The sequence below is a fragment of the Ochlerotatus camptorhynchus genome, unplaced genomic scaffold (genome assembly GCF_037179485.1).
Source record: "Ochlerotatus camptorhynchus isolate MF236.1 unplaced genomic scaffold, CSIRO-AGI_Acam_v1.1 ptg000639l, whole genome shotgun sequence".
In the NCBI taxonomy this organism is placed as follows: Eukaryota; Metazoa; Arthropoda; class Insecta; order Diptera; family Culicidae; genus Ochlerotatus; species Ochlerotatus camptorhynchus.
Window position 1 is genome coordinate 1888572 of NW_027041118.1, and position 14259 is coordinate 1902830.

Below are 14259 nucleotides of genomic sequence, written 5' to 3' on the forward strand. Positions count from 1 at the left end.
AGGAGCCCCAATGGGAAACCCCCTATCCTCCTTCTTGTGTGAACTTTTCATGGCCAACTTGGAGACAATCCTGAAGGAGAAAGGACTATTACCAAGCCGTTGGTGGAAGTTTGTTGACGATATCTTCAGCGTAGTTAAACGGGAAGCCCTTCCACAAATTTTAGATGAGATCAACAGAATTCACAAGGACATAAAATTCACTCACGAGGTAGAAAAAGACGGGAAACTCGCATTTTTCGATCTTCTAGTCATCAGGGAGTCGTCATCATCTTCCTCGCTTGAATACGAAATTTACAGAAAACCAACAAGCACCAAAAAAGAGTTATCCCCTATACTTCCAACCATTCGTTCCAGCAGAAAATGGCCGCCTCCCACCACATGATTCATCGGATGCAGACTCTTCCACTCAGCGATACAGGAAAGCTTAAGGAATTACAGTACATCTTCGAAACAGCGAGACTCAACGGATACAAGGAGACCATAATCCAGGCAATCATCGATAAAAAAGCGAGAATTCTACAAAGGAGATTATTTACAACCCTCACCTGAACCCTTGAACCGAGTGTCCGTTCCATTTGATCAATATATTACTTGTAAGCTAAGACCACAGTTAAAACAATTCGGATTAGATTTAGTTTTCACCAGTTGAAATCATTGTTAGGATCTACTAAAGACCCAGTTAATGTTTTAGGTAAAGCAGGTGTATATAAAATAAGCTGTAATCATTGTAACAAAGTATATGTAGGACAAACCAAGAGAACTTTAGCAACTAGATTTAAAGAACATATAGTGGAGGTTAATAAGGCCAAAAAGCAAGAGGAAAAAGGCCTAACATATGATTTCAAATCAAAGGTTGCAGAACACATCTTCACAGAGGACCACCAACTATCGACGGAGGACATCATGATTTTACGGACCATATCTAGACCATGGAAATTGGATGTTGCAGAGAGCCTCGAGATCAACAAACAACGTAATTCAACTTTACTCAACAGGGATCAAGAAAACGGGCACACATGGCTTTTCAAGTTACCACTTAGGACACATCAAAACGAGTAAAACAAAAATGGAACATGTACAAAAATTATGAAAGATTTTGAACGTTAATAACTCAGCTCCCCCTGGACCAATTTCAATAATTTTATCACCAATCGATCAGAAATATTTCTTCGCATCTGAAATATCACTATTGAAAATTGCACGAATGTGCAACTGTTGCTATGATAATTAAAATTATCACCAATTTCATGTGAAAAGCGATTTCCCTAACACAGATTTCAAAGTTGAATTCCATCCGTCACCAAACGGTGTGTTTTCAATCAATGGGTAGTGGTGTTCTCCAGTACACAACGACAGGCTACCGCAAGCATTTAGCTATCAAGGCTGGCCTCAACCGCTGATCAAATTCAGTTCCAGTTACCGTGTGTGGTGGTGCCCGGTCGTCGGGATCAGCAGCAGCAGCAGTGCGCGCGTGCCGTTGAACATTGTTCTCCTGTACACAACGAAAGCTGCAGCCCACATGAGCATCCATAAAGGAGGAAGAAGCCGCACCGCTATTGATCGGAATCAGTAGCTCTTCGTGAGTCGCTGTGGGTCATCTATGCCAAGCACGTCATACTAAAGAGTATAAACAGAGAGAACCCCGCTCAAATTCCTATTCCTACACAAAATACAAGCTCCTGCTGCAGTTAACAAATAAGATTTATTATATAAGACCACGTAGTGCTACGTCACCATTGCGTAAACCCCATAGGGCTGTCCCTTGTAGTTTTTCTTCAGTCGAGTATTAGTACAAGACACTGAAGAAGTCTGCACATTGTAGACGAGATACGCGTATCTTTCAAGGATAAGCAAATAAGGTAGTGGAATTAAATGGAAATTACTAATCCTTCTCTCTCATTATACAGGTATTCCACTAAGACGCCCACATTCATCAGGATAGATGAGCCTTTTTTGTGCTATGATGTATTGAATAATAACGAATACACCATTTTGAAAAATTAGGCGAGTGTCAAAATGGCTGGATTTCTGCACAAACTTAGTTCATTGCCCCTAGTGAACAGTTATGTAAACTTCTATGGATTTCGGAGAGGGTAAAATAAAGTCGATTGGTCAGTTATCATTGATTTAACCATACGCCTTCGTCTGCCCACCTCTGGTTACGTCTATGGTAAACTGTCGAATACAAAGAAACAGCACAAACAATTATACAAATCAGGAATTTACTCAGGTGGTGCAAACCAAGCTCGTGGGGATGCATAGCACCCGCGCTTTCTACGCCAATTAAGTTCCGAGATCTTCAAGGAAGAAATCCCAGTAATTTAAGGAAACTTTCAGGAACTTGTAAAGAGTTTCGCAAAATTATGTGCCAGTTTTTGGACCTAGTGGTCATCATATTGGCTCTATCTAAAATTTCATATTTGTTCGCATTCTTTATTCTTTTATTTAGTGACAAGCAACATATATTTTGCCATGTATCAACGCAAATACAATCATGGAAAAATATTTTAAAATAAATATAAGCCATTGGGTCGAACATTGTTGCCCTAATGCCAAAATTGGCGTACTTGACTTGTTCCGAACATTTCAGGCATTTTTCGAAAACTTCAGAAACTTTGTGGCCTTAAGAGGATTTTGTGAACATCACGAAAATTGCTAGAATCTTAGAACATTTTGATAGCTGTCCTTTTTTTACCTTATCCATAAAATAACTGGACCATGACAAATTATGGATCTTCGATGAAAATCTACAAAATGAAACTGTCCCATCTTGTGCGTAAATTCTGGAGGTCGCCAAAAACCATTAAATACGTGCGCTCATAGAGAAACGTTCAGGAATGTTATGTTGATATCGCAAATTACATCGGATTGCCCCCATTATTCATACCTCAGGTCAAGATCGTCAATATTAAGCAGATTCGCAAAAAAAAAGATCATGAAATAAATACCTGCAGTAGGTAGTTGATCCCTTCCACGCTTCCATCTATTTCACAACAGCTTTATGTGACGACTGGTTCGTGATTTTGCATCTTGCTTTTGTCTGCTAAAAATTTGCCACACTCTCGGCTGCTGAAGTGGCATACCGGTGGGCTTCTCACTTTGGTTTGGTTTCATTCATGTTCCTCTTGCTTTAATAGTTGTACTTGTAGGACCAGCAGACATCGTTTTCGTGTTTGCATTCATCATGACTGTGCTGCTGACCAACCAACAGATTCCTTGCCATATGGTTGAGCTGCGGCCTACGGTATACGTTGGTAGGAGATTGTGCAAACATTCTCTATTGTTCCGCGTTGTTGATCCGTACAAGATTAGATGTCCATTGAAAATCGCGTAGTTCCTCGTATACTGCTCATTCATCTCTGCTTCCATTCATTCATGCCGGTTTATTCAGTGCTGTTTGTTGGTTGACGCGTGTAGGCGTTGCGCTGGTGACAACTCGGTATTTGAAAATGGATGATCGTGCTTGAATTTGTTTTGAAATTGGCTGTTGTATGATTTATTTAGATATTTGTTTTCTTGGTTTGCATTTAGGCTTGGACTGCAGATGCAGAACAACGAGATGATTTAATATTTTTTGTTTAAGTGCTGTCTCAATACCTGTTTTAACCATTCTGAATCATGCCGTGAAGAATAACAATAACCTGTTCTCGTCACAAATACGATCAAGATTGATCGCTTATTACTTGGTTGAATGTCAATTTTGTATTGAAATTTATCACTGTTGCCAATTTGCGGCATTACTTTAATTGAAATGCGTACCATAAGGATATAACAGTTCTAGTTTAAACAAGCTTTAATTGCCAAGCTCTAGGTGTCACATATGTAATTAGGTACCAACTGCCAGATTTGTTACCATGATTATAAAGTCATTACAAGCTGCAACAACGTTGTAATAAAGCTTTGAACTCAGCATAAAAAACCAGGAACCGATAAACAAGCTAACTCAGTATTAACAGCCTCACACACCCCATGCATCGTGACGCACTAAGGTACAGCTACCACCGGAGATTACCGCTACCTCTTTCACTGCTGGTCGTCCACTTTGTCGACTAGAATCCAGGGTCAAGTTCGAACAGCAGCGATAGCGCCATGCGTGCAAAGCTACGCCATTGCAGGGGCATAGCGTAAACCGCGTGTAGAGGTAAGAGAGTTGTAAAACAACTCTAAAATGATTAAGTTGTTCCAACGAGCGAGTCTCAACGATTGAACACGAGAGAAAAAAAAACTACGCTGGTCGTGACGTCGGCTGCCGCCTCTTGGGGTCTTGCCGATGATTAAAACCGGCCGGTATGTCTTGTTTAATGGGTAATAGTAGGACGTGGAAAAACGACATCTGGTGGAAATTGAACGCAATTAAGAAGGCAGCAAACGGGTGACAAATGATATGTTGATTCAGAGAAACGGTTGGAATACGCCCTACGGTAGGCTAGGCATTTGTAGATGGTAATGACGAACGTGACTATTGTGGCTATGTGTGGAAGGAAACGTTTGATTAATTGGAAGATCACGGAACATATGCTTCAGGTGATGATAATATGGTATTTTTATCTGACCCAACCGTATTACGCACAGTGTTTGTCTTTTATATTAGTATACTGAAAGATAGTTTGAAAAACTTATTAGAAGGGCATGGGTTTTCATGAACTTCCTAGTGAAGTTATCGTAAGACGAATAACTCAGTGCTGGATACCATAAGATTGAATTCCATCAGTCCGAATGGAACATTATAATACATTAGACTGAAATTTGACAAAATATCATTGCAAGTGGATTTGGTGATTCATTCACATTCGCTTTCGCATTAAGCTAGTTGCACAGTAGGTAGTAGGTTCTAGATCATTGTATGTGAGTAGTGTCAAAAACAAGATCAATGGCAGCCAAACCGGGAGCACAGGATCACACTGGTCGCATCCGGTTATGTTCTGGATACCTCCGAGGAAGTGGCCAGATTCGACTAGAACTACCATTATGCGACACATCAACTTACATCAGAATTCATAAACAACATCAATGACAGCTAAGTTGAGTGCCCAGGACCACATTGGTCACATTCGGCCATGTTCCGAGTACCTCTGAGGATATGGCAGTTACCTAAACCCATCATGGGACACTTCCAATTATATCAGAATTCTAAAACAAGATATCAATAACAGCCAAACCGAGTGCTCAGGACCACATTGGTCATATGCGGTCATGCTCTTGCAAGCAATGTAAATACGGACCGGAACAATCAGCATAGACCCAAGCAACGGAAACGGACTAACGATTGGAAACTCGGAACATGGAACTGCAAGTCTCTCAATTTCTTGGGAAGTACCCGCATTCTTTCCGATTTATTGAGGGTCCGTAAGTTCGACATCGTAGCGCTGCAGGAGGTTTGCTGGAAGGGATCGTCGGTACATACGTATAGGGATGGTTATACCATATACCAGAGTTGCGGCAATACACAGGAGCTGGGTACAGCTTTCATCGTGATGGGTGAAATGCAGAAGTGCGTGATTGGGTGGTGGCCAATCGATAGCAGAATGTGCAAGTTGAGGATCAAAGGCCTTTTCTTCAATGTCAGCATAATCAACGTGCATAGCCCTAACTCAGCAAGTGACGATGACGATAAACACGCTATTTACGCGCTGCTGGAACGGGAATACGACAGCTGCCCAATCCATAACGTTAAAATCGTCATCGAAAATCTTAACGCTCAGGTCGGACAGAAGGAGGAATTCAGACCGGTTATAGAAAAGTTCTGCGCTCACCAACTAACGAACGCCAACGGCCTTAGACTCATCGATTTCGCCGCCTCTTAGAACACGGCCATACGTAGTACCTACTTCCAGCATAGCCTCCCATATCGGTACACCTGGAGATCACCGCAGCAGACAGAATCGCAAATCGACCACGTTTTGATCGACGGAAGGCACTTCTCGGACATTATCGACGTCAGGACCTATCGCAGCGCAAATATCGATTCGGACCACTACCTTCTAATGGTCAAGGTGCGCCAAAAACTTTCCGTTGCCAACAACATTCGGTACCGACGCCTGCCACGGTACAATCTGGAGCGACTGAAGCAGCCCGAAGTCGCAACTAAGTACGTGCAATGCCTCGACGCAGCGTTGCCGGATGAGGGAGAGCTCAGTCCTCAATCCCCTCTTAAGGACTGCTGGAGCAACGTGAAAGCAGCCATTAACAGCGCTGCTGATAGCGCCGTTGGGTTCGTGGAGCGGAATCGACGGAACGAAGAGTGTCAGACGGTTTTGGACGAGAAGAACGCAGCGCGGGCGGCAATGCTGCAGCAAGGAACCCGTCATAATGTGGAGTGATATAAACAGAAGCGAAGACAGCAAACCCATCTTTTCCGGGATAAGAAGTGCCGCCTGGAAGAGCTGGAGTGCGAAGAAATGGAGCAGCTGTATCGATCTCAAGAAACACGCAAGTTCTACAAGAAACTCAACGCATCCCGCCAAGGCTTTATGCCGCAAGCCGAAATGTGTCGGGATAAGGAAGGGGGTATCTTAACGGCCGAACGTGAGGTGATTGAAAGGTGGAAGCAGCACTACGATGAACATCTGAACGGCGCAGAGACGGAGGACCAAGGCGGCAGGAGGAATGGCTTAGTCGGTACAGCGGTTGAGGGGGACATGTCAGCTGCCACGATAGGTGAAGTTAAGGATGCTATCCGAGCTTAAGAACAACAAAGCAGCTAGGAAAGATGGTATCGGAGCGGAACTGATCGAAATGGGCCCGGATAAGTTGGCCACTTGCTGCACCGACTGATAGTCAGGATCTGGGATACAGAACAGCTACCGGAAGAGTGGAAAGAGGGAGTAATATGCCCAGTATATAAAAAAGGCGACAAACTAGAATGTGATAACTATCGAGCGATCACTATTCTTAACGTGGCCTACAAAGTGCTTTCCCAGATCATCTTTCGCCGTTTATCGTCGCTAGCAAGCAGATTTGTGAGAAGTTAACAAGCCGGTTTTGTGGACGGACAATCGACAACGGACCAAATCTTTACGTTGCGGCAAATCCTCCAAAAGTGTCGTGAATATCAAGTCCCTACGCATCACCTATTCATCGATTTCAAGGCCGCCTATGATACTATTGACCGTGAAGAGCTATGGAAGATTATGGACGAGAACGGTTTTCCCGGGAAGCTGACCAGACTGATCAGGGCTACGATGGATGGTGTAAAGTGCTACGTGAAGATATCAGGTGCGTTATCGGACTCGTTTGAAACTCGCAAAGGACTTCGACAAGACGATGGTCTTTCCTGCCTCCTGTTCAACATTGCGCTGTTATGAAACGAGCGGGCTTTAACCTGCGGGGCACGATCTTCAATAAGTCCATCTGCTTCGCTGACGACGTGGACATTGTCGGAAGAACGTTTCAGGCCGTGGCGGAGCAATACACCAGGCTGAAACGTGCAGCAGAGAAGTTTGGATTAAAGGTGAATACGTCGAAGACAAAGTATCTGTTAGCTAGAGGAACCGAGCGAGATAGGGCTCGCATAGGCAGAAGCGTGACAATCGACGGGGATGAGTTCGAGGTGGTGGATGAATTTGTGTACCCCGGATCATTGGTGACGTCGGATAACAACTGCAGCAGAGAAATTCGTCGGCGTATTATTGCCGGAAGTCGTGCTTACTACGGACTCCACAAGACCCTGAGGTCGGATAAACTTCACCTCCGTACTAAATGTACCATGTACAAGACGCTGATAAGACCGGTAGTTCTCTATGGGCACGAGACGTGGCCGATGCTCGAGGAGGACCTGCAAGCACTGGGTGTTTTCGAACGGCGAGTGCTTAGGACCATCTTTAGCGGGGTATATGAGAACGGTGTATGGAGGCGAAGGATGAACCACGAGCTGGCGCAACTCTATGGCGAACCCTGTATCCAGAAAGTTGCGAAAGCTGAACGGGTACGATGGGCGGGACACGTTGTAAGAATTCCGGACAACAATCCCGCAAAAATGGTGTTTGCCTCGAATCCGGCCGGTACAAGACGAAGAGCAGCACGACCAAGTGAAGCAGGATCTTGGAAGTGTGGGACGGTCAAGAAATTGGGGACAAGCAGTCACGGACAGAGTGAATTGGCGTAACATTGTGATGCAGGTACAATCCTAAGGGATGTCGGACCAGGATAAGTAAGTAAGTAAGGTCATGTTCTTGGTACCCCCGAGGAAGTAACCAGTTTCTGACTAGGATGAAAACATATCATGCAACGCATCAAATTTCATGAGAATTACCAAACAAAAAATAAAATAAATGAAAGCCAAACCAAATGCCTTGGACCACATTCCCTTCATCCAGCTATGCTTCGAGCATCCCCGAGAAAGTGGTCAGTTCTTGAATTGGACAAAAAAAAAAAACGTCATGCAACACGTCAAAATACGGTAGAATTAAAACACTAGATCCTGGTTGAAATGGGCCATATCGAGTGTCCCTGAATCACATCCGGCTGCACCTTGAGGGTGTGGTTAGTTTTAAACTAGAGCCATCACACATCACGTGACATATATAATTTCATGAGAACTCTAAAACAAACTCATTGCTGTTCATATTAAGAACCAGGGACCACATTGTCGAACACCTGGCTATGTTCCGAATACCACCTGGGAACTGGCTCAAAATTGGATTTAGTAAGAGTCAGATCTCACAATAGCTGGATCAGATTCATATCAAGGAAAAAACTAAGTTCTTCATCTTGAATATTTCTATTTGTATACCGCATCTAGAAAACTGTTCATTCTGTAAGGGGCTGTTCATTAGCCACGTCGACACTTTTTTTTTTCTCTGTTCGGGACATAAAACCACTGCGACCAGTAATTTGATCTATTGTAGTATATCCCGTGTCCTTAGTTTAGTGCATGTCGTATTACTCCATCACTATTGAGAAATGATGAAGTATTCGGTTTTGATACAGTTGTCATTCTTGCCTTTATCGCAAGGAATCGATTCTAATTGAAAGTTCCCGCTATTTATACCCTTCGGAGTGTTGAAACACCCTCCAAAGGCGCGCCCCTTTGTCAGTCAAAATTGGATTCCTTAGCAAAAAAAAAACAAGACATGACACCGATAATGACCATGCATCAGAACCCTAGTCTTAACCACTTCAAACTAGGAAACAACGAATAGAAGATTAGGAATCACATAGGTGAAGACTAACTAACTCATTTTTTCCTTGTTTCAAGATCATCCTCGGTCCACGCAACCCGAGGACTTATCACTATCAACAAGGCATAAAAAGTAACAAGGACTAAGATGTCTTCCTTTGATTACTGTAAAATCCTGTTCCCCTAGTTTGAAGTAGTCAAGACTAGGAATCGGTGGTAGATCTTACATCCCGTAACGTACCACGAAAAGGTGATCTACCCACGTTACAGGGCCACGTAGACACTTAGGGGAAGGGAGGGATTTGGCGATTGTCTACGGTGCATATGAACTTCCAAAAGTTTGTATGGGTGATTTTCTACGCAGGACGGGAGGTCTTAAACCTCTCAAAATTGGTCTACGTAGTTTATGAACAGCCCCTTCCTATATCTTGTGAAATTTTTACAGGTGGAATCCATTTAGTACGTCACGTTACGTATTTAAAGAATCACGCCATAGCCCTGGAATCTTGAAAACGATCTCCGTTCCTCAAGTGCTAGGTGGTGGATCTAAAAATGTCATGTCCGCGAAGGACTGTTTAGGTTGTGAGATGTTGTTGGCCATATGTTCCTGATCACATCGTCACACCGAAGGTCTTTGTTCAGGATGGTGCCGTGGCGTTTTGGTTGCACCGACTGTTGCCTCAAGTTTGGTGTTTGGCGTCCAGTGTTTGGCGTTATCCAACGATGATGTAGTTTTATCGCCATCGGGTTAGCTTGATCTCCACTTCCACCTCAACGGCTTCGATGGCTCTTGACTTGAAGCTGAGTGCAAATGACAGCAGATGTTTCTCTTTACAGTGATGGCCAGAGCTGGTGAAATCAAGCCTTACGAGCTGGAAATTAGGAAGGAATTCGTTTATCTTTGGGTACAGGTGGGTTTCAGTTATAACAGCAATGTTAATATTTTGCTCGTTAAGAAAGTCAATAAAGTCGATGTTCTTGCTCTTGAGTGACCAATCATTCCCACTAACTATTTTTATTACTTCATAGGCCACAGCTCTACAAATGAATGGCAAACTGGGTGAATATAGGTACCAACTGTTCCGCTGTGAACAGAAAGTCGGTATTGTCATCTGTCAGTCGAACATCATCGTGATGCCAGTATTACCCCCTGGCTTCTCCACATGGCATACGGTCATACCACACCTACGGATTGCAGACCGTGACCTACGGCATTGCTTCTACCCCTATATTGCCACCAAATCTCTCCAAAAATTGGCGAATGATGCAAGTCACTTTTCCCCTGCCGCTGCGGAACCAGTGGCCAACATCTGCTGTGTCTATCATCGTAACCGAAAGCATGTCGGATCGGGTTCAAACGGACGTTATTTATTTAGACCTATCTGCAGCATTCGACAAGTTGAACCATGCTATTGCGATTGCTAAACTCGGCAGGCTCGGTGTATGCTGTAATCTTCTGAGTTGGTTTCGATCATATCTTACCGGTCGGCAACTAAAGGTTGCCATATGAGATTACAGATCAGCTAGCTTCTTCGCCACATCAGGTATACCTCAGGGAAGCCACATGGGACCGTTAATTTTTATACTGTACTTCAACGACGTGCATCTGGTCATCGAAGCTCCTCGGTTATCATATGCAGATGACCTCAAAATCTTTCTACGAGTCTGCTCCATTGCTGACTGTCACTTTCTTCAACGTCAACTGAATGTATTCGCTAGTTGGTGCAGGTTAAACAGAATGGTAGTGACCCCAACCAAATGCTCCGCTATTACGTTCTCACGAAAACAACAACCGATAATATTTAGCTTTGACCTGCTTGGCTCGACAATTGAACGCGTGAATCAGGTGAAAGACTTGGGTGTGATCTTGGATTCGCAGTTTTCATTCAAGCAACACATTGCATATTTTATTGATAAGGCGTCAAGAACTTTAGGGTTCATTTTTAGGATAGCTAAAAACTTCACTGATATCTACTGTCTAAAATCTCTCTATTGTTCACTTGTTCGATCGACGCTTGAGTATTGTTCAGCGGTTTAGAACCCAAACTACAACAACGGTGCTAGAATATTGAGAGAATTGAATCTGTTCAACGTCGCTTACTTCGTTTTGCGTTGCGTAGATTGCCTTGGAATGATCCGTTTCGATTACCCAGTTACGAAAGCCGTTGTCAACTTATCGACCTACAACTTCTCCGGACTAGAAGAGAAGAGCAGAGCCCTAACCGTGGCCGATATCCTGCAAGGAAAGACAGATTGTGAGGCTATCCTGAGGCAAATTGACCTGAATGTTCAACCCCGACCACTTCGTAATAACCTTATGCTAAGACTGCCTCTACGTCGCACAAATTATGGAGCACACGGTGCGATTTGCGGACTGCACAGAACATTCAACAGAGTTGCATCTGTTTTCGACTTTCATCTCTTCCGTGATGCGCTTCGTCGAAAGTTTCATTCTGTTTTTCGCCGGCAGAAGTAACTGACTATAAGATAGGGGAAATGACGGCTTCGGCATGACAGACTATTTTCGGCAACCCAAATTGAAACACTATTTTCACTGGATTTTCTTACGAAAACACTTCGCTGAATGCATGCAAACGATTCTTTATGCTTTCAGCTTCAATTTGACTATATTTTTACCACTGAGAAAAAGCAGTCTAGCAGGGTTTTCTTGAAATGAAACACACGCACTACAAATTGTAGCTGATTTCGAGTTGCTGATAATAGAACAGCAGATTTACATGCAGTTTAAATGGAACGGTTGCCGAAGAAAAACTGGTTGCCGACAATACTCGCTCTCACTAGAGAAGATTGGAGCTTTGTAAAAGCGTTTCAAAACAGTTTATGACAATTCTTTCGACTGAAATTGTTAGAGCAGCTGGCAGCAAAAGATTGTAAACAAACCAATACTGCATATGTGTGCGTTCCTTAGTGAAAAAGGCTATAGAAAGAAGGTCACTGCTTAGGTTGCCGAGAATACGTAAATTCCCCTATTTCAATTTTGTGAACCTGTTTTACCCACCATCTAGAGATCTTAAAATAAATTCTATAGCGTAGAAATATAGTGACCCTGAAAAAGACCATTTGGGATCCAAGAGATTTACATCCTGGTACTTTCACGTTCACTGAATTACAGTCTGTTTTATGCTTGCAGAATAGCTAATTAGGCCCCTCCCTTTTGGAGTATTTTTCGTTAGAGTGTTACAAGTTGCAAGTATATGGCAGCATTCACACCATACCAAGACGTGCTCCGACCAGCATTGAAATGGATTTTTGTGCAAGAACAACTAGTTCTACTTGGCCCTTTCACACCACTGCAAGTCGATGCCGATTGGATGAGGGCGGCCCAATCATGCTGCATATTGTGGGTGCATTCGTTATCTTCTTCGTATTGGTGTGATGGCTGCTGTTCCACTCATACGTCGTGTCCGACGCTTATCCGTCCGTTGCTCGAAAGTAAATGACGAGGAAAACGATTTGGCAAGCGTTTAAATACCGCTGTTTTTCTCCTCTATTCCATTCATTATTGAAATGGCAAGCGGTCAACCGAGCGGTGAGCTCGCTCATGTGAGTATACACAATGAGTCGTGTGTTCGATTTGCGCTCTATCGTTACGTCCGTGTTTGGAGTTTTCCCAGTTTCCCCAGTATAGAAATTAAAGGCGTAGCCCATAATATTCCCAAAATATTGATGATAGCCATCCAAAGCATATTCCACGCAGATTTGATCTACAAATACTCCAGCTTTTCCAAAGTGTATGATTGCATGATGGTTGCGATTTCTTAAAGCTTATCATGACCGTGCAATTCTTCGTCGTTCGAATGCAATCAATCAAAATGTACTCAACTCCGACGAACTCCTCTCGGCTGACGAAGTCCTCTGTCGACTAGCACAGCTGGAGAACTTCCAAGAAGAGTGCAGCGATCTTTTCGCTTGTATAAACGTATCGAAATCGAGTCAGTTGAAGTGGTTGAAGCCCTATGTTGATGAATTTGCTTCGCAGGACGCCTCGACAATGCTGAACTATCCGAGTCTACCAAGTCCCCTGTTGTTGTAAGTGCCAAGCATCCGTTGGCTAGTAGGCTCGCTGTGCATTGTCACAAAACGTTACTTTACGCTGGCCTGCAGTTGATGTTGGCTACCCTCCTCCAGAAATGTTGGATTCCGGGAGGACGAAACCTCGTCAGACGCACGTACCATCTACAATGCTTCCGTAGCAAGCCGAAGTTGATCCAGCAAATTGTAGCAGATCTAACAGCATCCAATGTCACTTCGATGGGTCCTTTTTTTGTCTGTAGCGTAGCCTAGAGGCTGTTCTTAAATGACTTAGACAGTTTAGAGTGGGGGGGGGGGGGGGGGGGGTGGTTAATTATCCACGGAGCATACAAATTTTAAACATTGTGTATGGACAATTGTCTACGCAGGGGGAGGGTGGCGGTCAATAATCCCAAAAAACTGTCTTAGTGGTTAATGAACAGCCCTTTACTGCCGTTAAATCGGCAATCTGGAAGCGGGGTCCAACGATGGTGTATATGGTTATTTTCATCTAATTTTCCACATGATCCGTCCACATTGAGCTGGTTAGCGAAGACTGTGCTTCACAGGATCATTTCTGTAGGCAAGTTTTTTTTTCCGAAAGGAAAAGATTTCCACCCACGATGAGGAGACGCAGTGTCCAGCTTGGAGCGTGAAACTTGGTTGAGATTTGGTCTATCTGTTTCAGATAGATCGCTCTTCCGCAAGGTTTGGACGCATTCCTAAGACAGACTTTGGAGAGAGCGGACGACCGGTAAAGGATACCAGCAGAATAAATAGCAGCAGTAGCGGACCAACAGAGGGAGCAGCAGATTAACGGAATCGTGACTGAGGCTGGAAACCTCGGTCCAGTCACGACACTTTCCAATGGAAAGTGTCGTGACTGGACCGATGTTTCCAGCCGCGGTCACGGTTCTGTGAATCTGCTGCTCCCTCTGTTGGGCCAATGTCGTAACCGAAACGAGGTTTCCAGCCTCAGTCACGGTTCCATGAATCTGCTGCTTCCTCTGTTGGTTCGCTACAGCTACTATTCCTTCTGCTGTTGCCCTTTGCCGGTCGTCCGCTATCTCTAAAGTCCGTCATAAGTGTGGTGGAAGTCTGCCGAATTC

The 14259-nt window shown here is 43.9% G+C and overlaps 1 non-coding gene across 1 annotated transcript; it reads left to right on the forward strand.

Annotated features, from left to right (window-relative positions):
- Positions 1 to 13702: 13702 nt before the first annotated feature.
- Positions 13703 to 13877, forward strand: LOC135714393 (small nucleolar RNA U3). Its single transcript, XR_010518820.1, has one exon. It is a non-coding gene; the product is annotated as a small nucleolar RNA U3 (small nucleolar RNA).
- Positions 13878 to 14259: the final 382 nt, after the last annotated feature.